Source organism: Rhinopithecus roxellana, chromosome 1 (assembly GCF_007565055.1).
Source record: "Rhinopithecus roxellana isolate Shanxi Qingling chromosome 1, ASM756505v1, whole genome shotgun sequence".
In the NCBI taxonomy this organism is placed as follows: Eukaryota; Metazoa; Chordata; class Mammalia; order Primates; family Cercopithecidae; genus Rhinopithecus; species Rhinopithecus roxellana.
This window is the reverse complement of record NC_044549.1, coordinates 12,165,765-12,191,083: the sequence shown is the minus strand read 5'-3', so window position 1 is coordinate 12,191,083 and position 25,319 is coordinate 12,165,765. Positions and strand designations below refer to the sequence as shown.

Sequence of the window (25,319 nt, the reverse complement as noted above, 5' to 3'; positions counted from 1 at the left end):
TAGGGATATATGTTGGAGTAAGACACATAGGATTTGCTGATGGGTTGGACATAGGTAAGACCCCCAAATTTTTGGTCTAAGCAACCAAGGGACTATAATAGGAAAGATTTGGAGAGGAACAAGTTTAGATGGAATATCAAAAAGTTAATTTAGTAGATATCTATTTTGAAACATTAAGTAGACATACAAGGAGAGATTTATAGCTCTTTGATATCTAAGTAAGAAATCATAGGGAATTCAGGGCTGGATAAATATCTGGGAGACTTTTGCATATGTTAGCTTTTATTATTATTATTATTATTTTTTATTTTGGAGACAGAGTCTCACCCTGTCACCAGACTGGAGTGCTGTGGTGCGATCTTGGCTCACTGCAACCTCTGCCTCCCAGGTTCAAGTGATTCTCCTGCCTCAGCCTCCCGAGTAGCTGGGACTACAGGTGCGCAGCCATGCCCAGCTAATTTTTGTATTTTTAGTAGAGACAGGATTTCACCATGTTAGCCAGGATGGTCTCCATCTCTTGACCTTGTGATCCACGCATATCGGCCTCCCAAAAGTGCTGAGATTACAGGTGTAATCTCACCGTGCCTGGCCTGTTTTTTTTTTTTTCTTAAATCTGTAATCCCAGCACTTTGGGAGACTGAGGGGGATGGATCACTAGAGCTCAGGAGTTCGAGACCAGCCTTGGCCGGGCATAGCGGTACACACCTGATGCCTGTAGTCCTAGCTACTAGGCAGGCTGAGGTGGGAGAATAACTTGATCCTGGGAGGTGGAAGTTGCAGTGAGCTGTGACTGTGCCACTGCACCCCAGCCTGGGTGAAAGCATGAGACCATGTCTCAAAAAAAACATATATGGGACCCGTTGAGAAAACCTGAGTGGAGATATGGATAAAGAAGGGAAGAGGGCTGAAGATGTATTCCTAAAGTGTTCCAACATCTAGAGGTCTTGAAAAGGAAGATGAGCTACAAAGTAGACTTTGCAGGGGCAAGCGGGTCTTGAATCAGTAACTGTTGATATTCTCCATCATAATTGAGAATCAGTGTACTTGGAAAATAAAAACTTTTAAAAAAGAATACTAAGGAGAATGGGTACCATTGAGATTTTCAAAATCTAATGTGTAGAATTATAAATTACTATAAACTTACAACATTTGCAATAGACAGTACATTACTGTCAACCATTTAATTAAAAAATCATTTATTAAACATATACTTTTAGCTTTGCGACAGTAGCTTACATGACATATGTCATGCTGTCTCTTAAAAATATTAAAATCCATATATGTGACAAGTGACTATCCTATGGTTGCATTAATCTTCTAAATAATAATGTGCATTTATATAAAACTTAAAATTTTACAAAACATTCTTTGACTAACCCAGAAAACTGTGTAAGATTGGGAAGGTAAATATTATTGTCACCATTTCCCTAACAAGCACTCTGGATTCAGAGAGGCTAATTGATATGAATAGTATTATCCAGCTAGGAGCTAGCAGATCTGTGACCTGAATGAAGATATGAGGGCTCCTAATCCATTGCTGTTCCCAAGAGTAACATTTATTATGTTGTTTCATTTCTTATGTACACATATAATTGGATGCCTCCATGTATGGGTTGTGCAGGTTGTGCATCATGTGGATAAGCTATGAATCGTCCCATCACACTGGGCAGTAAGCAACCTGAGCAAAATAAGCAGTAGCTGTTCTTAAAAATCATACTTTGCCTCAAATAAACTCTGAAACATGGAGATGTAAGAGTTAAAACCAGTCTGTCATCTCACTGAAGATAATTATCACCTTGCCAAATCATAAAAAAGAAAACATTAAATTTTCAAAATCATTATTATAATTGAGAAGATGGCTAAATATAAAATCTGCAGGTTTTTATCTGATTTAATATTTTATGTCTACCTTTCATTTTCTATAAGCATTTTTCTTAATTCATTTTTTCTTTGACTTATGTTCACTTGCCCAAATATTCTCTTAACACCATTTCCAAGTCTCCACCCTATTTTCTTCCTATAGGCTCCCAGACCCATCCTTCCTTTCACCTTGAAACACTATTGGCCATTAGTGAACCAATGATCAGTGGCACTGGCGTTTCCTGGAAGCAGGACCCATATGGACTTTCATCCCTCCAGAGTCCATTTTGCATTACGTTCTTTGATTTACCACATTTTTTTTTCACTAATTGTCAATTTATTTTTCTTCATGGTTTAAAGCTGGGAATGCTTACCATATTGTGGTAGACTGAACTGTGGGTTTGCATCACCATTTTGCCTCCTCATGTTCCTGTTCTTTTGAGAAGTTCATGAAAGGCTTACAGTCCAATTCATTCTCCCCTAAACTCCTCCTTAAAAAAGAAAAGAGTGAAACAAATTATTTCTTTTCTATTCTCCTGAAATTTTCCCAGCCATAATATACCCTGGCTGATCTACTGAAACAATTGTTACCTTTCTTTTCCCCTCTCTGACCACTAACCACTTTTGAAATAAAATAATCAGGTTTAGAAGTCAAGAAAAGAAAAAAAAAAAGTCTTTTTTTTGGGGGGGAGATGAAGATCAGCTGTAATAGCTGCATTATAAAATGCAAACTAAATGAGAACATTTGGCTTGTTCCTTTTGTAATTAACGTTTATTACTATCATTTGATTAGAGAATAAATTAGATAATTGGAATTAAACTTAACTATGACATTTGGGACAGTGGTTTCGCTCCTTGTGGCACTATCATCCTCGACACAGGGGAGCAGGAACAGTGTTATCAAATAACTAAAAAGTCAATCGCTAATATTTTGGGATTTGAGGGATGATGGAAATATATCTAGAAAGGGACATCACAATATCAATATCATGAACATTTTAATATAAACGGATATGTAAGATAGACTCAGTTTCTCATGAGAAGGCAAAAACAAACAGATGACGCTGGCCTTTTCTATTTCATAGACTAGACATGAGTATCAATAAAGGTAAGGTACTTGGAAGTACTTTGGAAAATAAAAGATTCAAACAAAAATGTAACTTACGGGTTTCTGGAATTCTTTACAGGGACTTTCATTAAAAAACAGTGCAGAAAGCTTAAGGATCTTAGAATCTAAACAATGTATTTCATATAATTTAATTTAAACAATCTCTGTGCACCAAAAATATACATCATTCATTCTTTAGTATTTTAGGTAGAAGTAAAATCTTGAATAAAGCACAACTGGTATGAAATATCAAATATTACCAAAAGGTTTGTTTATTCATTGAGAATTCTATTATTTGTTGTCTAAATCAGTTTGAAAAGTCAATTATTACCTTCATTTGAAAGACAATTAGTTGATTTGACATATTCAAGAATGTTTACTGACTGACTTTTGATTTAATCATATTTAGTACCACTCAAGATAAATTTTAATCTGATTTACCTGTTTTTTTTTTTTTTTTTTTTTTTTTGAGACGGAGTCTTGCTCTGTCGCCCGGGCTGGAGTGCAGTGGCCGGATCTCAGCTCACTGCAAGCTCCGCCTCCCGGGTTCACGCCATTCTCCTGTCTCAGCCTCCCGAGTAGCTGGGACTACAGGCGCCCGCCACCTCGCCCGGCTAGTTTTTTGTATTTTTTAGTAGAGACGGGGTTTCACCGTATTAGCCAGGATGGTCTCGATCTCCTGACCTCGTGATCCGCCCGTCTCGGCCTCCCAAAGTGCTGGGATTACAGGCTTGAGCCACCGCGCCCGGCCGATTTACCTGTTAATAGTCATGCAGAACTTTACAAAACATAAATAAGGTTATAAATACCATTGTTACGTGAATCTGTAAATCTTAGCCACTTTATGTTCATTCCTTCCCAATTAAGAAAGAAAACTGGTAATGCTAATTATAATAAATTTATTAAATTGGTTTTAATAAAGTATACTGATATTGTCTACTTTCAAGTATTTGAGAGCATACCAACTCTCAAATTTAGTAAAAATTTACCTTTTAAATTTAAAAAATGTGAAGATATTTTATGAAGTACTATTGAATAATTATTCTAAAACTTTTTAGCATATATCCAAATGACTAATTACATCTTTGATGGTATTTAACTATCTTGTTTCATGTTTCTTGACATCTTGATGACATACATATTTGGGCATAAATCATGTTAAAATGGGTCATGATTCCAGGAAACCAAGTTATTGGAAACTTTACTCATATCCTTTTATCTTTGATCATCAATTTTTAGGATTTGGACTTGTTCATTATTATTATCTTTTGAAGTTGGGTTAAAGTGTTTCTATTCCTCCAAAAGAAATTCACATATCTACACAGAAATATAAAAAAGCAGAATATTAAAATTAAGAATTAAATTTATATATAGCATTGTAATAACTTTGAAAACAGGTGCAATAATTTTAAGAGTTAAATTGTTCACATTTACTATTTAACTTTTTTCTCATTGTACTTAAATCTGTAGTTTGTCAACAGTAATAATAAATTTTTGGTTGAATAATTAATATTGAGTCTCACTTTGGGAAATTCATAATATATGAAAATATTTTTGCTCCTATTAGCTAATATTCTTTTATCTTATATGCATTTTAAAACTTTATAACCTTATATATTGGCATGATGGAGATACTGGTCAGTTATAAAGTTTGTTCATTAATAAATAATTCACATATTCCAATTTTAATTCTTTATACAACTTGCTGAATTTCAGCATAGGTATGAATGTGGAAAATAAGCAGAAAAATTATTTTTAACAAAGGAATAGCATAATGATGATATCCAAAGACTTTTTTAAAAAAAGGCAAGAGAGAAAACAAAACTGAGAATTTTGTTAACATGAGGTAATTTGCTAGTATTCGTCCAGGATCCCAGAATATTCAAACATACAAACTAGGTGAAAAATAAAACTGCCCTCTAGAAATAAGTCAAAAGATGAAACAACCAGCATAAACATGTAAAATATTCCACAGTTAAGAAAAAAAAAAAAAAAAGTTATTGTATAACAATGGGATTTGTATACCAAAAACACGAATACCTATATGTGTGTCTGGTTGTGGGGAAATGAAAACAACCATGCAATTTCATAGTGACAACTATAGAACCTTGGCAGTATCCAATGCATCCCCCCAAATTACTGATAGATTATTGCTGATACTAAACATGCAGAGATAATTTAAATGAAGTCAAACAGTGTGCATATGAGATAAGTCACTGAACTGTGTTTCACAGTGAAAAACTGGGAGTAAGGTCTCTCTGTTGTTCTGTATGTAACAGGATATTGCAGGATATTTTTTCTGTTTCCTGGAATTATAGGCCAAAGCTGAAGATGGAGGGGAATGAGTATGCAATATATGTTTATTAAACCAGCAATAAGGTGCTAGTTGTTGAGGCTGGTCAAATTCCTGCAGAGCTTAAGGAGTAGATTCTAAGTTACCCAGCTATACCATGCTCTACCTCCAACACCTGGGACTCTGGTGACGCAAATGAGGGGTCTAGGGTGCAAAGTTAAAGGAGCACTTGCCCAACCCTGAGTGAGTGCCTTCAAAAATTTTGTGCTCTAGGCTTCTTTCCCATTGGACAAGGGTTTGGCCTGTAGACTTGATAAGATATGCCTGTAATTGGGTAAACAGGGGAAAGCATAATTTGAGAGAAGCAGGGCTAAGGAAATAGAGGACAGGGGTCTGAGAAGAGAGGGGCAGTGGAGGAGCCTATCCGCCTACTGTTTGCCATGGCAGGACTGCAGTTCTCTTGTGGATCAGGTACACATCTAGGATGACATTTAGGTTTGAGCCATCATCTTCCACCATTCCTACTGCTCCCCAGATTTTTCTGCTGCTGGAGAAGCCTCACTTTGCAAGTAGCTTTCTTGGTGCAGTACTTGGCAGGATGGCTTAAATAGAGGTATGTTTTAGGTTTTTCAATTGACATAGGAAATATGCAACCCTGCTGTGCCAAACAGTGGGCCTGAAGCTGCTCCATTGTCACCCTTCCTTTATACCTATTCCCTTGTACATCTGTTGTGTTTAAAACTCTCTGATCTGTATGTTGATTTGTATCGATAATGTAAATGCTAGAAAAAACTTGGAGCTTTTGTCATATATATGAATGTATTTAGTACAGCTCTTTGCAGGTGGTATGATTCATTCAGAGGGCTGCTTTACATCTTAGCCAAAGTCTCTTTGCTGAGAGCTTCTTCAACAAGATGCAAATAGTATGTGCAGAATCCCCAAAGTTAAACTGTTTGTATAATTCATTAAAACAGCCAAGGATAAATTACAATAACTCTTGTTTTTCTTAAAACCTAAAATTGTAGAGTGCCATTTCTGAAGGTTATCAGTTTCCACACAATTTGTACTTGTCAATTCCATCTTTGATGAAAAATATTTTTCTAACTCTCTCGAATTTGATAGAGCTGTGCTTTATATAGCATAACTTCGTCAATAACATGAGCAATAGTAGTACTGAGGTGGCATCAGCAAACCAATAAATGATGAAAACTTTGCCATACAGTTACATCATCTCAGTAGTCTTACCACTTGTCCACTTTAACTTTTTAAATTTAAACTTTCTTTATGTCACTTGGAGTAAAGGCATCTACAAGATTGCTCACAACAGCAGCAAAGTCACATTTAAGCTATGTGTCTCATTTGTAAAATTTAAGTTTGCAGTATTGCCAAGTGTTGGTTAGTTCATATTCAAAACGACAACAAAATGTCAGAGCACTCAGTGATGCAACAAGTGTAGTATTCCCGACTGGTACGGTTTCAAGGACTGGTAAATAATGTTTTGCTAGCTAAAATGCATACCATTCTGTATAGGAATTTTGCAGTGGGGATTGTAAGAACTGTTGCCTGACTTTTCTAATTGAATATCAACTTTGTATTGCTTCTGATCATGTCTATTACCATTCAGAAAGTTATTCTCACTATCAAAGACACTTGGTATTGACTGTTCTTGTATAATGATACATTGCACACTATACAGAGATGTACTTATCGTCTTTCAAGAATTTAAAATATAAGATAACAATAATAATGTAGGTTAATATGATTTAAAACACATTGTCAAATGGAATAACTGTCTCCCCCATGATAGCATTCAAGTATGGGGGTACCAAATCAGCAAAGTTGATAATTTTTCCACACATTGATACATAGAAGAATTAATAAAGATAGGAAATCCAGCAACATTTCATTTTATTTGTGGGATATCTTGTGTGTGCACTCACATGTGCATGTGTGGCTGTCTGAAACTTTAGTAAACTAGAAGCTCCTAAGATTCAAATTGGTCTGTTTTTCTACACATAATAACTTACATTTATAAATACCTTTGTAACCAATATTGTTATTTTGATACCAAAATATTACGAGATTTTAAAGGGGGGGCATAATTATTATATCCATTTTTCAGGTAAGTAAACGAAAACACAAAAAAGTTTAGAGACTTGACCAAGATGGTATTACTAATAAGAAAATCAGGTAGTATTAGTTCATTGAACTTTCATTTTCTAGTTAAACATGCATTTGCTGATTCTGTTAACCTTATTTTAGTCACCAGTCACTATGTACAGAAGGATTAAAGGCATGTTCTTTGCTCATTCAGACTGAGGATGGGGGAGATATTTTTTAGACATAAACTATACATACATATAGTAAGTTCAATGATACATTTATATAAATAACAGCTGTAGAATCCCAGTAAATTAACTAGCAAGTTCTGCAGACACTCTAAGTAGATTTTATTGAGAATATGATTGTTAAGTACTTCTGAGTTGAGAAAATCAAAATGGTAAAATTAATCTGATCTAGAGGTAAAGTTGGAAATGCACATGGGGCCAGATTGTAAAGAATGTTTACATCAGGTTAAGAATATTTGATTTTTTACTCTTTTACCCATTCGCTTTTTGCCACTTCCTGTTGACCTCCAAGTACTACCAAAACAAAAAACAAACAAACTAACAAATTCTATAAAATGTGGAAAGAATGCTTAAAATGTAAAAAAAGTCAGGAGAGCATTGCTATAGAAACGAATTAAAAATATTTCCAGAAATAGTTTCTGTAAGTCATGGTCAAATGCTGCCAAATGATAAGACAGGATGAGGGCTGAAGATTATTTTGTGCATTTATCAATTTGGAAGTTACTGAAGATTTCAGTGAGAACACTCAGAAGAGAGTGGTATTTCCATAGCCACTCAATTAAGTCCCTTTTCTTGCATAGAATTGTGTTTGGAAACTTAGTTCTTTCCTTAATCACATTTTCCTGTCATGTTTCAAATTTGCTCAAGGTTCACTTCTCTGCAAATGAAACTGAAAAATGAATCTAAACTAGTGCATTTCATGAGAGTAGATGGATTAACTTATCCCTCAATGAAAACTTGCATTTAATAATTGCCTAGATAACTTTTGTTTTATATACCAGAAAAGGCAAAAGCCCCTTCACTGATATGCTGCAACGAGGGAGGTGAGTGAAATGCTGGGGGCTGGGTGTCACTCTTGTTTTTAGAAGGAATGCTACTAAGACATTACCATATGCTATATGAAGAATAAGCCATTGGCATCTATGGTAATCAATAGCTTCTAAATTTGCCTTCAGTGTAAAATAAGGCAAGAATTTTAATTTGAGAATGTCAAATAACTGCAGGAACTTACACTTTCCATCATGTTACTTCCCTTGTCAGAAACTTCCAATGTTTCTTGAGTGATAAATTGTATAACCTTAGATCATCAATGTAAACTGGTCATCAGTTTCCTCTTCTATACAAATGGCATGATGCTTTCTTTTTAGTATCATTTGGGATTAATAAAACATAAATAAAGCAGTTAATACAGTGTATGCATCTTCAAATATGATCATTACATAGGAAATAAAAGACAAATCCATAGGCTCATTTGCTAACCTAGTACCAAGCTAGTACACTTCCTGATACTACCCTAAGCTTACTTTGCATTTGGAATATATTAAGCGACTTACCTTTTAAATAAAAATTAATCTTTTCTACTTCTGTATCAGTTTATATATATATTTTGATTCACCTACAATGTTCTAAACTGATCATCTTCATTCATTAAAACACTGCAGACACTATTTTTAATGTCAGGTTTTTAAATCACCCCTGTTTATTATAGCCAAAAGCTATTTTATTTCATGAATCCCCATGACACAGCATTCCTACCTTTTACAGAATTGCATTTTTATGGCAAATACCATAGGTTGGTCCACTCAATACCCCTTCCACATTCCTTGACTTCTTTTTCCTGAATCATAGAGGCTACAAAATAATAAGTAACAAAATCGGGTCATGAAGATTATCCATGTGTCGTTGCCTGTACCTTTTTAAATTTTGTCAAAGATGGAAAGGAAAATGAATTTTGGTACTGAATTCCTCCTTTGGTGCCTGCATTTTTCATGAACTCTCCCTCCTATATAAGAGTAATTTTCAAGTAGCTACGTAGGTATATTAACAACTAGAGTCGTATCATTCCCTTGCTAATTATAATTCATATTCTGACTTCAATTTATATTTTCTATTGAGTAAGGACAGCTAGAAGGAAACAAGTAGTATAGAAGCTGGAAGAAAAATAATAATTCCTATTTATATACCAGATACATTCATGTTTATTGTCTTTATTGTGTCTTTTAATCATTTTAAGATGTTTGCTAAATAGTTCCAATCTTGCAGTATTTTACAGATGGATAATTGAAGCCTTAATATTTGGAATCTAAAAAGATTGAACTCAAAGAAACAGAATAGAATGGTGGTTACCAGGGGCTGGAGAATGACATTTGGTCATAGATTACAAAAATATGAGTTGGATAAGAGGAATAAGTTCAAGAGCTCTATTGTATAACATGGTGACAATAGTTAATAACAATGTGTTCTATACTTGAGAATTGTTAAGAGCGATTTTAAGAGTTCTTAACACAAATGAGTAATATATGAGGTAATACATATGTGAATTAGTTTGATGTAGCCATTCCATAATGTATACATATTTCATGTTGCACACCATAAATATATACAGTTTTTGTCAATTAAAAATAAATGAAATAAATTAAGACAGATAAAGTAGGTAATTTTGTTAAAATCACACACTAGGTTACGATGCTGGGATTTAAATCTGTGAGTTTTTGATTTTATGATCTCAATCATTTTCAATTTTACCACATTGCCTCATTCATTACTTTAAATGTGAAAGTGTGTATTACCAGGCACAAGACACCTTTTACCTTTACCAATTAGATCTTATCTAGCCTAGTAACCACTTTTTAAAATGCTGTAAAGATTATCCCAGTGGTTTTCTGGTGTATTAGTCTGTTTAGCACTGCTGTAAAAATCTGCACAAGACTGGATAATTTGTTAAAAAGAAAAAAAAAAGAGGTTTAATTGAGTCACAGTTCCATATGGCTGGAGAGGCCTCAGGAAACTTAAAATCCTGGCAGAAGGCGAAGCAGGCATATCCTATATGGTGACAGGAGAGAGAGCATATGAAGGAGGAACTGTCAAACATGTATAAAACCATCAGATCTGATGAGAACTCACTATCATGAGAACAGCATGGGGGAACCACCCCCATAATCTAATCACTTCCCTCTTTCCACGTGTGAGTATTACTGGTCCTTCTCTTGACACGTGGGGATTACAATTTGAGATGAGGTTTGGGTGGGGACACAGAGCCAAACAATATCATTCTGCCCCTGGCCGTTCCCAAATCTCATGTCTTTTCACATTTCAAAACCAATCATGCCTTCCCAACAGTCCCCCAAAGTCTTAACTCATTTCAGCATTAACTCAAAAGTCCACAGTCCAAAGTCTCATCTGAGACAAGGCAAGTCCCTTCTGCCTATGAACCCGTAAAATCAAAAGCAAGTTAGTTGCTTTCAAGTTGTAACGGGGATACAGGCATTGGATAAATGCTTCCATTCCAAATAGTAGAAATTGGCCAAAACAAAGGGCCTACAGGCCTCATACAAGTCCGAAATCCAGTAGGGCAGTCATTAAATCTTAAAGCTCCAAAATAATGTTTTTGGACTCCATGTCTCAAATCCAGGGCATGCTGATGCAAGGGATGGGCTTCCACAGCCTTAGGCAGCTCCTTCACAGGCTGATATTGAATGTCTGTGACTCTTCCAGGCACACAGTGCAAGCTGTTAGTGGATCTACCATTTTGGGGTCTGAAGGATGGTGACCCTCTTCTCAAAACCTCACTAGGCAGTGACCAATGGAGACTCTGTGTGGGGGCTCTGACCCCACATTTCCCTTCCTCATTGCCCTAGCAAAGGTTCTCCATGAGGGCCCTACCCCTACTGCTGCCTGGACAACCAGGCATTGCTATACATTTTCTGAAATGTAGGTGGAGGTTCCCAAACCTCAATTCTTAACTTCTGTGGACACGCAGTCCCAATACCATGTAGAAGCCACCAAGGCTTGGGGCTTGCACCCTCTGAAGCAACTGCCTAAGCTGTACTTTGGTCCCTTTTAGCCACAGCTGGAGCTGGAGCAGCTGGGACACAGGGCACCAAGTCCTGAGTCTGCAAAGAGCAGAGTGGCCCTGGACCAGGCCCAAGAAACCATTTTTTCCCTCCTAGGTCTCTGGGCCTGTGATTGTAGGGGCTGCCACCAAGATCTCTGACATGCCCTGGAGATATTTTCCCCATTGCCTCGGTGATTAACATTCAGCTCCTCATTACTTATGCAAATTTCTGCAGCAGGTTGAATTTATTCTCAGAAAATGGGTTTTTCTTTTTATTGCATCACCAGGCTGCAAATTTTCCAAATGTTTATGCTCTGCTTCCCTTTAAAACCGAAGTTCCTATTTCAGATCACCTCTCTGAAGTTCAAAGTTCCACAGATCCCTAGGGCAGGGGCAAATTCCACCAGTTCCTTTGCTAAAGCATAGCAAGAGTGGCCTTTGCTCCACTTCCCGAGAAGTTCCTCATCTCCGCCTGAGACCACCTCAGCCTGGACTTCATGGTCCATATCACTATCAGCATTTTGGTCAAAACCATTAAATAATCCTAGGAAGATCCAAATTTTCCCACATCTTCCTGTCTTCTGAACCCTCCAAACTCTACCAACCTCTGCCCATTACCGAGTTCCAAAGTTGCTTCCACGTTTTCTGTATCTTTATAGCAGTACCCCACTCTTTGTACTAATTAACTATATTAGTCCATTTTCACATTGCTACAAAGGACTGCCTAAGACTGGGTAATTTATAGGTTTAATTGACTCACAGTTCTGCATGGCTGGGGAGGCCTCAGGAAATGTAAAATCACAGCAGAAGAGGAAGCAATCATTTTTTACATGGTGGCAGGCGAGAGTGCATATGAAAGACAAACTATCAAACACTTATAAAATCATCAGATCTCATCAGAACTCACTCACTATCATGAGAAAACATGGGGGAAACTACCCCCATGATCCAAACACCTCCCCCTCTCAACACATGGGGATTATAATTCAAGATGAGATTTGGGTAGGGGCACAGAGCCAAACCATATCATTTGGAGATTACTTTCACTAGTTCATGAGAATCATTGGGCATATTTCTTCCTGACTCTGTATTCAGTGACTTCATGCTGATAGCTTGAAATTGATCATGTTGGGAATATTTACACTGTGGAAATTGGCAAACTTCATGAATCAGGGCTTTTCCTCTTTCTCCCCAAGCTTTGTTTTTAAACATTTCCCAGAACACCACTAGTCAAAACACTTTCATTTGGAATACATCTTTTCATAATTTTAATATTAACACTTTTCTTTTGCTATTATACACAATTCAGGACTATTTCATCTGTTGACATTTGAGAAATCATTGTCATGTCCTTTATGTTTCAAAGACATCCCACTATTAAAAAAAAGCCCAGTAATTTCAATTTTTCCCTATTTACTCCTAGATCTTCTTTGCTCTTTTTTAAAATTGCAATTTCAATGTGCAGTCCTACCAAGAACTATCACATTGAAGTAGTTTGAGTGTCTGTAGGGAGGCTTTTTTTGTTGTTGTTGTTGTTACAATAGCATTCCATTGAATAACCTGGAAATAAATGAACTGCAAGGGTAGATCTGTGGTAAACCAGTGAGCCAGAGTACTGGATAATCTCCAATTTTGCCACTATGGTTCATATATAATTTTAAGTATTTAATATATGATAATCCAAGAAGTATGAAATGAGGAACATTTCTGAACTAAGGGAAAAAACAAATTAATAAATTATCTGAAATCAGGATTACTTTCTAGTACCTACTATATGGCCTATTGGCACATAAAAACAAAGTCAAGTTATCTGGGAAATAGCAAGAGAAAGTTTTAATATTCTAAGCTTGTAAAAGCTGATAGAAGATCTATCTCAGATGAGTTCCATGTCAGTGTATACACATACTAGTCAAATGCTTCTTAAAATTAACTCCTGTGCAAAGTAACTGTGTTTTCTTCTTCACATGAAATATAAACTGTATCGAAGTCACAAGTTGTATTGAAGTCATTGTATTGAAGTATGTATTGAAAAGTCACATATTTTCAAGATTGCATGTAGTTCCTCATCTTCCTGAGTTCAGATTGAAATACTTTATAAGCCAGTAAAAGAGGAAACAATGGAGCCATTTTTAGAAAATGACTAGTGATACCAACATCTTCCTGGCCAAAGTTTCAGGAATTTCCATTGAAATAGTGTGATTCAGTTTGATGGAAGCCACAGAGGATGGAAATATAACAATATTAAATTTCACCTCCTTCAAAAAAGCTGTCTAGAAGGTAAATAAAGATAATGCTGACTGATTCAATCGGCCACACCCTGAGTGAATGGGTCAAAGAATGGCATCAAAAGAAAGTATGGGGAGAAATGGAAGTCATTTCTACGCCTACTGTCTGCTTGGAACCTTGGGAAAAATGCCTACATCCAGAAATGTGTGATTTGGTCAAGCATAAAACGAGGCACTGCTAAAGTTTATTATACTAAAGACAGCAACATCAAATGGAATGAACAACGACATTTCCGATGAAAGAAGTTTCTTTTGGGACTGTTTTTTCCTTCCACTTCCTGTCAGGCTATAAGATCTGAAAATGATAAGGAATTCAAAGCATGACCTATATCAGTTTCTAGTAGAATCCATATAAACTCCATTTGGCTATAAGTAAAAATTGACTAAACATGTATTTTTTCCAAAAGAAGAAATAAATGAAGAAATTATTCATCCATAAAAAAAGACAATGACAAAAGAGAAAGAAATGACAAAAGAAAAAATAAAACATTGAAACTTGTTTGATCAGGTAAAATGGAACCTGATATTTATGGTAGCTAATTAAAAAATAAGGTGAGTTCATCTACTGAAAGGAAAAACATAACCAGATTGTGTAAAAATATTTAACAATATTTTGCTTTTAAGAAAAATTCAATAAAATGACTCAGGCCCACAAACTTTAGGCAGACTTAAAGAAAGGAAAAATAATAAGGCTAACGTTAGACAAGATGAATGTAATAAAATAAAGTAAATTTCACATAGAAATATTGGACAATCATATATTTTTAAGTGCCCCCAAATTGAACACCATAGCACACAAATAAGCATAAGATGGTTAAGTCCAGTGGAAGAGAGACAAGTATGATTATAGAGGGAGACTTCAGTGTATTTCTAGCAATCATATACAATAACATAAGAATATGGAATGCTGAATACAATGCTGTATTATCAGTGTAGTATCCAGTATGCAATTTGCTGTTTGTCAAATGTACAGTGGTACTTATCACAAATTAAATGCATATAAATCAAAAAAGAAAAGCTTAGTTAAGCATGTCAATTAGAAATCATGCTAACTACATTTTCTAGCCAAAATGTAATATTAAAACTATGCATCAACTGAAAATACTTAAACATAAAACTCCAAATATTCATGTTTGAAATAGCTTCTTAAAAATAACTTTTTGAGTCAAAGAAGGACCCTTAATTGAAGGACACACTATTTGGTTTGCATGATTGAGAGTGATTTATAATACTTAAAATGGGCTAGCTCTCTAAATATAATTATATGCTATTATTTAGTGTATGAAGCAGAAAAAATATTGCTGAGTTAAAAGTTTCACATTCAAAATATTGTCTATTATTTTTAACCCTATCTTCTATGTGATGATATATTAACTGGTTTAAATAGCCAAGAAAATCAAATAAAAATCTATTCATATTAATAAGAATTAAGCAAATTAAATAGATAAAAGGTAAATGAACAAAAATATGTGACTGTTCTATAAACTAGCCAAAATCAAAAGGAAATGTAATAATATGTTAGGACCAAAAACAAGTCTCAACGAACTTTTAAAAATAGAAATTACACAAAATATTTTCTCAGACTACAATAAAACTAGAAATCAATAAAAAGAGAAATTTTGTAAACTATACAAATTAAACAACATGCTCCTGAAGAACCACTGGGTCAAGGAAGAAATTATGGTGGAAATCAAAACAATTCTAGAACCAAACAAAAATTCAAACACAATATATTAAAATCTATGGGATACGGCAAAAGAAGTGCTAAGAAGAAAGCTGATAGAATAAATGCCCACATAAAAAAGTAGAAAGATTTCAAATAGACAATTTAAAGATGCACTTTAAGGAGCTGGAAATGCAAGAACAAACCAAACCCCTAATAAGTGAAGGAAAGAAATAATAAAGATCAGAGGAGAACTAAATAAAGTAGAGGCAAATGAAAAAATGCAAAGGATAAATGAAATGAAAAGTTTGTGTTTTGAAAGATAATCAAAATAAATAAACCACTTGATAGATTAACCAGGAAATAAAAGAAAGAAGGCCCAAGCAAAATCAGATATTAAAAAAAGATATTACAACTGACATCACAGATACGCAAAAGATCATCAGACACTATTATGAACAATTATACATTAAAAAATTAGAAAACCTAGAGGAAATAGATAAATTCCTGGACTCATACAACTGAACAAGATTGAATCAGGAAGAAATTAAAAATGTGAACAGATCAATAACAATAAGATTTAATTAGTAATAAACAGTCTCCCAACAGCAGAAGTACAGGTCCTAATGGTTTCACTGCCAAATTCTATCAAACTATCAAAGAAGAACTAACTCCAATTCTCCTCAAACTATTCCAAAAAATTGGAGAGGAGAAAATTCTACCTAACTTATTCTGTGATGCCAGCATTATCCTGATACCAAAACCAGACAAGGGCACAACAAAAGAAAACTACTGGCCAATATACTGATAAACATAGATACAGAAATTCTCAACAAAATACTAGCAAACCAAATCCAACAGCACATAAAAAAAAATATACCACAATCAAATGGGATTTATCCCAGGGATGCAAGAATGGTTCGATGCATGCAAATTAATAAACATGATACATCACATCCACAGACCGAAGTACAAAAAACATATGATGATCTCAATAGACATGGAAGAAGCATTTAATAAAATTCATCATCCCTTCATGGAAAAATTTTTCAACAAACTAGGCGTAGAAGGAACATACTTCAGCATAATAAAGGTCAAACATAACAAACCCACAGGTAATACCATGCTGAATGAAGAAAGACTGAAAGCCTTTCCCCTAATAACCAGAACAAGACACAAGGCTGACAACTTTCACCACTCCTATTTAATATATTACTGGATGTCCTAGCAAGAGCAATCAGGCAAGAGAAAGAAAGAAAAGGCAATCAAATTGGAAAAGAGGTCAAATTGTCCCTCTTTGCTGATCATACGATCTTATATATAAAAAAACCTAAAGATTCAATAAAAAAACTCTTAGACCTGATAAATTCAATGAAGTTGCAGAATACGAAATCAGTGTACAAAAATTGGAATCATTTCTATATGCTAATTAATGTACTAATAAATTAATCAAGAAGGCAATCCCATTTACAATAGCTACAAAAATAAACAATACCTAGGAATAAATGTAACCAAGGAAATGAAAGATTTCTAAAAGGAAAACTGCAAAACACTGTTGAAATAAATTGAAGGGGACACAAAGGGAAAGACAGTCGATGCTCGTGGATCAGTAGAGTTAATATCCTTCAGATGATCATACTGCCCCCTTGTGATCTACAGATTCAATGCAATCTCTATCAAAATACCAATGAGATTTTTTACAGAAATAGAAAACATAATCATAAAATTTGTGTGGAACCTAAAAGAGCCCAATTAGCCAAATCAATCCTGAGCAAAAAGAACAAAGCTGGAGATACCACACTACTTGAACTCAATATATTACAAGGCTATGGTAACTAAGATAGCATAGTACTAAAACAGACACAGAGACCAATAGAATAGAATACAGAACCCAGAAATAAGTCTACATATTTACAGCCAACTGATTTTTGACAAGGATTCCAAGAACATACATTGGGGAAAGAGTCTCTTCAATAAATGGTCTAGGAAAACTGAATGTAGAAAGTGAAACTAAATTCATCTCTCTCACCATATCCAAAATCAACTCAAAGTGGATTAAAGACTTAAAGGTTAGACCTAAAACCATAAAAACCCTAGAAGAAAACCTGGGCAATACCATTCAGGACATAGGCATGGGCAAGGACTTCATGACTAAAACACCAAAAGCAATGGCAACAAAAGCCAGGATAAACAAATGGGATCTAATTAAACTAAAGAGCTTCTGCACAGTGAAATAAACTACCATCAGAGTGAACAGGCAACCTGTAGAATGGGAGAACATTTTTGCAATCTACCCATCTGACAAAGGGCTAATATCCAGAATCTACAAAGAACTTAAACAAATTTACAAGAAAAAAATCAAACAACCCACCAAAAAGTGGGCAAAGGATATGAAGAGACACTTTTCAAGAGAGGACATTTATGCAGCCAAGAAACACATGAAAAAATGCTCATTATCACTGGTCATCAGAGAAATGCAAATCAAAACCACAATGAGATACCATCTCACACCAGTTAGAATGGCGATCATTAAAAAGTCAGGAAACAACAGGTGCTGGAGAGCATGTGAAGAAATAGAAACGCTTTTACACTGTTGGTGGGATTGTAAACTAGTTCAACCATTGTGGAAGATAGTGTGGCGATTCTTCAAGGATCTAGAACTAGAAATGCCATTTGACCCAGACATTCATTACTGGGGATATACCCAAAGGATTATAAATCATGCTACTATAAAGACACATGCACACGTATATTTATTGCGGCACTATTCACAATAACAAAGACTTGGAACCAAGCCAAATGTCCATCAATGATAGAACTGGATTAAGAAAATGTGGGGGAATGGAGCAAGATGGCCGAATAGGAACAGCTCCAGTCTCCAACTCCCAGTGCGAGCGACACAGAAGACCGGTGATTTCTGCATTTTCGACTGAGGTACTGGGGTCATCTCACTGGGGAGTGCCGGGCAATCGGTGCTGGTCAGCTGCTGCAGCCCGACCAGTGAGAGCAGAAGCAGGGCGAGGCATCGCCTCACCTGGGAAGCGCAAGGGGGAAGGGAATCCCTTTTCCTAGCCAGGGGAACTGAGACACACAACACCTGGAAAATTGGGTAACTCCCACCCCAATATTGCGCTTTAAGCAAACGGGCACACCAGGAGAACATATCCCACACCTGGCTGGGAGGGTCCCACACCCACGGAGCCTCCCTCATTGCTAGCACAGCAGTCTGCGATCTAACCGCAAGGCAGCAGCGAGGCTGGGGGAGGGGCACCCACCATTGCTGAGGCTTAAGTAGGTAAACAAAGCCGCTGGGAAGCTCGAACTGGGTGGAGCTCACAGCAGCTCAAGGAAACCTGACTGTCTCTGTAGACTCCACCTCTGGGGACAGGGCACAGCTAAAAAAAAAACAAAAAACAAAAAAACAAAAAGGCAGCAGAACCTCTGCAGACGCAAACGACTCTGTCTGACAGCTTTGAAGAGAGCAGTGGATCTCCCAACAAGGAGGTTGAGACCTGAGAAGGGACAGACTGCTCAAGTGGGTCCCTGACCCCTGAGTAGCCTAACTGGGAGACATCCCCCACTAGGGGCAGTCTGGCACCCCACACCTCACAGGGTGGAGTACACCCCTGAGAGGAAGCTTCCAAAGTAAGAATCAGACAGGTACACTCGCTGTTCAGCAATATTCTATCTTCTGCAACCTCTGCTGCTGATACCCAGGCAAACAGGGTCTGGAGTGGACCTCAAGCAATCTCCAACAGACATACAGCTGAGGGTCCTGACTGTCAGAAGGAAAACTATCAAACAGGAAGGACACCTATACCAAAACCCCATCAGTACGTCACCATCAACAAAGACCAGAGACAGATAAAACCAAAAAGATGGGGAAAAAGCAGGGCAGAAAAGCTGGAAATTCAAAAAATAAGAGCGCATCTCCCCCTGCAAAGGAGCGCAGCCCATCACCAGCAACGGATCAAAGCTGGTCAGAGAATGACTTTGACGAGATGAGACAAGAAGGCTTCAGTCCATCAAACTTCTCAGAGCTAAAGGAGGAATTACATACCCAGCACAAAGAAACTAAAAATCTTGAAAAAAGAGTGGAAGAATTGACAGCTAGACTAATTAATGCAGAGAAGGTCATAAACGAAATGACAGAGATGAAAACCATGACATGAGAAATACATGAGAAATGCACAAGCTTCACTAACCGACTCGATCAACTGGAAGAAAGAGTATCAGCGATTGAGGATCAAATGAATGAAATGAAGCGAGAAGAGAAACCAAAAGAAAAAAGAAGAAAAAGAAATGAACAAAGCCTGCAAGAAGTATGGGATTATGTAAAAAGACCAAATCTGCGTCTGATTGGGGTGCCTGAAAGTGAGGGGGAAAATGGAACCAAGTTGGAAAACACTCTTCAGGATATCATCCAGGAGAACTTCCCCAACCTAGTAGGGCAGGCCAACATTCAAATTCAGGAAATACAGAGAATGCCACAAAGATACTCCTCCAGAAGAGCAACTCCAAGACACATAATTGCCAGATTCACCAAAGTTGAAATGAAGGAAAAAATCTTAAGGGCAGCCAGAGAGAAAGGTCAGGTTACCCACAAAGGGAAGCCCATCAGACTAACAGCAGATCTCTCGGCAGAAACTCTCCAAGCCAGAAGAGAGTGGGGGCCAATATTCAACGTTCTTAAAGAAAAGAATTTTCAACCCAGAATTTCATATCCAGCCAAACCATGTTTCATAAGTGAAGGAGAAATAAAATCCTTTACAGATAAGCAAATGCTTAGAGATTTTGTCACCACCAGGCCTGCCTTACAAGAGACCCTGAAGGAAGCCCTAAACATGGAAAGGAACAACCGGTACCAGCCATTGCAAAAACATGCCAAAATGTAAAGACCATCAAGGCTAGGAAGAAACTGCATCAACTAACTAGCAAAATAACCAGTTAATATCATAATGGCAGGATCAAGTTCACACATAACAATATTAACCTTAAATGTTAATGGACTAAATGCTCCAATTAAAAGACACAGACTGGCAAACTGGATAAAGAGTCAAGACCCATCAGTCTGCTGTATTCAGGAGACCCATCTCACATGCAGAGACATACATAGGCTCAAAATAAAGGGATGGAGGAAGATCTGCTAAGCAAATGGAGAACAAAAAAAAGCAGGGGTTGCAATCCTAGTCTCTGATAAAACAGACTTTAAACCATCAAAGATCAAAAGAGACAAAGAAGGCTGGGCGCGGTGGCTCAAGCCTGTAATCCCAGCACTTTGGGAGGCTGAGACGGGTGGATCACGAGGTCAGGAGATCGAGACCATCCTGGCTAATACGGTGAAACCCTGTCTCTACTTAAAAATACAAAAAACTAGCCGGGCGACGAGGCGGGCGCCTGTAGTCCCAGCTACTTGGGAGGCTGAGGCAGGAGAATGGCGTAAACCCGGGAGGTGGAGCTTGCAGTGAGCTGAGATCCGGCCACTGCACTCCAGCCTGGGCGACAGAGCGAGACTCCGTCTCAAAAAAAAAAAATAATAATAAAAATAAAAAAGAGACAAAGAAGGCCATTACATAATGGTAAAGGGATCAATTCAAGAAGAAGAGCTAACTATCCTAAATATATATGCAACCAATACAGGAGCACCCAGATTCATGAAGCAAGTCCTTAGAGACTTACAAAGAGACTTAGACTCCCATACAATAATAATGGGAGACTTCAACACTCCACTGTCAACATTAGAGAGATCAATGAGACAGAAAGTTAACAAGGATATCCAGGAATTGAACTCATCTCTGCACCAAGCGGACCTAATAGACATCTATAGAACTCTCCACCCCAAATCAACAGAATATACATTCTTCTCAGCACCACATCGCACTTATTCCAAAATTGACCACATAATTGGAAGTAAAGCACTCCTCAGCAAATGTACAAGAACAGAAATTATAACAAACTGTCTCTCAGACCACAGTGCAATCAAACTAGAACTCAGGACTAAGTAACTCAATCAAAACCGCTCAACTACATGGAAACTGAACAACCTGCTCCTGAATGACTACTGGGTACATAACGAAATGAAAGCAGAAATAAAGATGTTCTTTGAAACCAATGAGAACAAAGATACAACATACCAGAATCTCTGGGACACATTTAAAGCAGTGTGTAGAGGGAAATTTATAGCACTAAATGCCCACAAGAGAAAGCAGGAAAGTTCTAAAACTGACACTCTAACATCACAATGAAAAGAACTAGAGAGGCAAGAGCAAACACATTCAAAAGCTAGCAGAAGGCAAGAAATAACTAAGATCAGAGCAGAACTGAAGGAGATAGAGACACAAAAAACCCTCCAAAAAATCAATGAATCCAGGAGTTGGTTTTTTGAAAAGATCAACAAAATTGACAGACCGCTAGCAAGACTAATAAGAAGAGAGAGAGGAATCAAACAGACGCAATAAAAAACGATAAAGGGGATATCACCACCGACCCCACAGAAATACAAACTACCATCAATAAGAGAATACTATAAACACCTCTATGCAAATCAACTAGAAAATCTAGAAGAAATGGATAATTTCCTGGACACTTACACTCTTCCAAGACTAAACCAGGAAGAAGTTGAATCCCTGAATAGACCAATAGCAGGCTCTGAAATTGAGGCAATACTTAATAACCTACCCACCAAAAAAAGTCCAGGACCAGATGGATTCACAGCTGAATTCTACCAGAGGTACAAAGAGGAGCTGGTACCATTCCTTCTGAAACTATTCCAATCAATAGAAAAAGAGGGAATCCTCCCTAACTCATTTTATGAGGCCAACATCATCCTGATACCAAAGCCTGGCAGAGACACAACAAAAAAAAGAGAATTTTAGACCAATATCCCTGATGAACATCGACGCAAAAATCCTCAATAAAATACTGGCAAACCGGATTCAGCAGCACATCAAAAAGCTTATCCACCATGATCAAGTGGGCTTCATCCCTGGGATGCAAGGCTGGTTCAACATTCACAAATCAATAAACGTAATCCAGCATATAAACAGAACCAAAGACAAGAATCACATGATTATCTCAATAGATGCAGAAAAGGCTTTTGACAAAATTCAACAGCCCTTCATGCTAAAATCGCTCAATAAATTCGGTATTGATGGAATGTACCTCAAAATAATAAGAGCTATTTATGACAAACCCACAGCTAATATGATACTGAATGGGCAAAAACTGGAAAAATTCCCTTTGAAAACTGGCACAAGACAGGGATGCCCTCTCTCACCACTCCTATTCAACATAGTGTTGGAAGTTCTGGCTAGGGCAATCAGGCAAGAGAAAGAAATCAAGGGTATCCAGTTAGGAAAAGAAGAAGTCAAATTGTCCCTGTTTGCAGATGACATGATTGTATTTTAGAAAACCCCGTTGTCTCAGCCCAAAATCTCCTTAAGCTGATAAGCAACTTCAGCAAAGTCTCAGGATACAAAATTAATGTGCAAAAATCACAAGCGTTCTTATACACCAGTAACAGACAAACAGAGAGCCAAATCATGAATGAACTTCCATTCACAATTGCTTGAAAGAGAATAAAATACCTAGGAATCCAACTTACAAGGGATGTCAAGGACCTCTTCAAGGAGAACTACAAACCACTGCTCAGTGAAATAAAAGAGGACACTAACAAGTGGAAGAACATACCATGCTCGTGGATAGGAAGAATCAATATCGTGAAAATGGCCATACTGCCCAAGGTTATTTATAGATTCAATGCCATCCCCATCAAGCTACTAATGAGTTTCTTCACAGAATTGGAAAAAACTGCTTTAAAGTTCATATGGAACCAAAAAAGAGCCCGCATTGCCAAGGCAATCCTAAGTCAAAAGGACAAAGCTGGAGGCGTCACGCTACCTGACTTCAAACTATGCTACAAGGCTACAGTAACCAAAACAGCATGGTACTGGTACCAAAACAGAGCTATAGACCAATGGAACAGAACAGAGTCCTCAGAAATAATACCACACATCTACAGCCATCTGATCTTTGACAAACCTGAGAGAAACAAGAAATGGGGAAAGGATTCCCTATTTAATAAATGGTGCTGGGAAAATTGGCTAGCCATAAGTAGAAAGCTGAAACTGGGTCCTTTCCTTACTCCTTATACGAAGATTAATTCAAGGTGGATTAGAGACTTAAATGTTAGACCTAATACCATAAAAACCCTAGAAGAAAATCTAGGTAGTACCATTCAGGACATAGGCATGGGCAAGGACTTCATGTCTAAAACACCAAAAGCAACGGCAGCAAAAGCCAAAATTGACAAATGGGATCTAATTAAACTAAAGAGCTTCTGCACAGCAAAAGAAACTACCACCAGAGTGAACAGGCAACCTACAGAATGGGAGAAAATTTTTGCAATCTACTCATCTGACAAAGGGCTAATACCCAGAATCTACAAAGAACTCAAACAAATATACAAGAAAAAAACAAACAACCCCATCAAAAAGTGGGCAAAGGATATGAACAGACATTTCTCAAAAGAAGACATTCGTACAGCCAACAGACACATGAAAAAATGCTCATCATCACTGGCCATCAGAGAAATGCAAATCAAAACCACAATGAGATACCATCTCACACCAGTTAGAACAGCAATCATTAAAAAGTCAGGAAACAACAGATGTTGGAGAGGATGTGGAGAAATAGGAACACTTTTACACTGTTGGTGGGATTGTAAACTAGTTCAACCATAATGGAAAACAGTATGGCAATTCCTCAAGGATCTAGAACTAGATGTACCATATGACCCAGCCATCCCACTACTGGGTATATACCCAAAGGATTATAAATTATTCTACTACAAAGACACATGCACATGTATGTTTATTGCGGCACTATTCGCAATAGCAAAGACTTGGAATCAACCCAAATGTCCATCTGTGACAGACTGGATTAAGAAAATGTGGCACATATACACCATGGAATACTATGCAGCCATAAAAAAGGATGAGTTTGCGTCCTTTGTAGGGACATGGATGCAGCTGGAAACCATCATTCTTAGCAAACTATCACAAGAAGAGAAAACCAAACACCGCATGTTCTCACTCATAGGTGGGAACTGAACAATGAGATCACTTGGACTCGGGAAGGGGAACATCACACACTGTGGCCTATCATGGGGAGGGGGGAGGGGGGAGGGACTGCATTGGGAGTTATACATGATATAAATGATGAATTGATGGGTGCTGACGAGTTGATGGGTGCAGCACACCAACATGGCACAAGTATACATATGTAACAAACCTGCACGTTATGCACATTTACCCTAGAACTTAAAGTATAATAAAAAATAAAAATAAAAAAAATAAAAAAAGAAAAAAAAAAGAAAAGGAATGAAGGAGGAAAAAAAAGGGAAGGAAGAGGAGAGGAAGGGAAAGGAAAGGGGAAAAGAAGGAGGGAGGGGAAGGAAGGAAGGGGAGAGAAAGGGGAAGGGGAGGGAAAGGGGAAGAGTACGAAAGCGGAAGGGAGGGAGACAAGAAGGGGAGAAGGAAGGGAAAAGCAGTGGTGAGAGGGGACATCCTTGCATTGTTTCTCACCACTAAATATGATGATAGCTGTAGGATTTTTGTTGATGTTCTTTATCAAGTTGAGGAAATTCCCCTCTATTCCTAGCTCACTGAGAATTTTTGTTATGAGTAGGTATTAAATTTTGTCAAATGCTTTTCTGTATCAATTAATAAAATCATGTGAATTAAAAAAAAAAAAAAGAAAATGTGGCACATATACACCATGGAATACTATGCAGCCATATAAAGGATGAGTTCATGTCCTTTACAGGAACATAAATGAAGCTGGAAACCATCATTCTGAGCAAACTATCACAAGGACAGAAAACCAAACACCACATGTTCTCACTCATAGGTGGGAACTGAACAATGA

At 37.1% G+C, this 25,319-nt stretch overlaps 1 protein-coding gene across 1 annotated transcript in view; it reads right to left on the bottom strand.

The window, feature by feature from the left end:
• HTR1F (5-hydroxytryptamine receptor 1F) overlaps window positions 1-25,319 on the bottom strand; it is a 216,060-nt gene that overhangs the window by 175,705 nt on the left and 15,036 nt on the right. Inside the window, exon 2 of the mRNA XM_030939734.1 lies at window positions 2,235-2,351. The gene's annotated coding sequence lies outside the window, so the exon portion shown is untranslated. The remainder of the gene's footprint in view (window positions 1-2,234; window positions 2,352-25,319) is intronic.